The following is a 666-nucleotide window of genomic DNA, read 5'->3' on the forward strand; positions in this document are numbered from 1 at the left end:
GTTTTTTCACTTCAAAAGAAATTACCAACAAAGTGAAAAGGCAACCCACAAATTTGGAAAAAATCATGACAGATAATTACTCAGACAAAGGTCTGCTCTCCAGAATCTATACAGAACTAAAAAACACTAGGGCCCCAAAATTTAAAGAGCCAATCCAGAAATGGGCGTCTGAGATGAACACACACTTCTCAGAGAAAACATTAAAGAAGCGAATAAATATATGAAAAAATGCTCCACATCACTAGCGATTCGCAAAATGCAAATTAAAACCACATTGAGATATCATCTCATCCCAGAAAGAATGGCTATCATAAAGAAATCACAGAACAACAAATTTTGGAGAGGCTGTGGGGAAAAAGGAACCCTTCTCCACTGCTGGTGGGAAAATAGACTGCTGCAACCATTATGGAAATCAATATGGAGATTCCTAAGTAAAGTTGGTCTGGAAATCCCCTTTAAACCAGCTATTCCTCTACTGGGAATTTTCCCAGATTATCTGAAATCATCATATCATAAGGATATATGTGTGCCTATGTTTATAGCAGCACAACTTGTGATACCCAAATCTTGGAAACAACCAAGATGCCCATCACCTGAGGAATGGTTGAGAAAGATGTGGTATTTTTACACGATGGAGTATTATTCAGCTATTAAGAATGATAAACT

The sequence above is a fragment of the Octodon degus genome, unplaced genomic scaffold, assembly GCF_000260255.1.
Source record: "Octodon degus isolate 3935 unplaced genomic scaffold, OctDeg1.0 scaffold00428, whole genome shotgun sequence".
Classification (NCBI taxonomy): Eukaryota; Metazoa; Chordata; class Mammalia; order Rodentia; family Octodontidae; genus Octodon; species Octodon degus.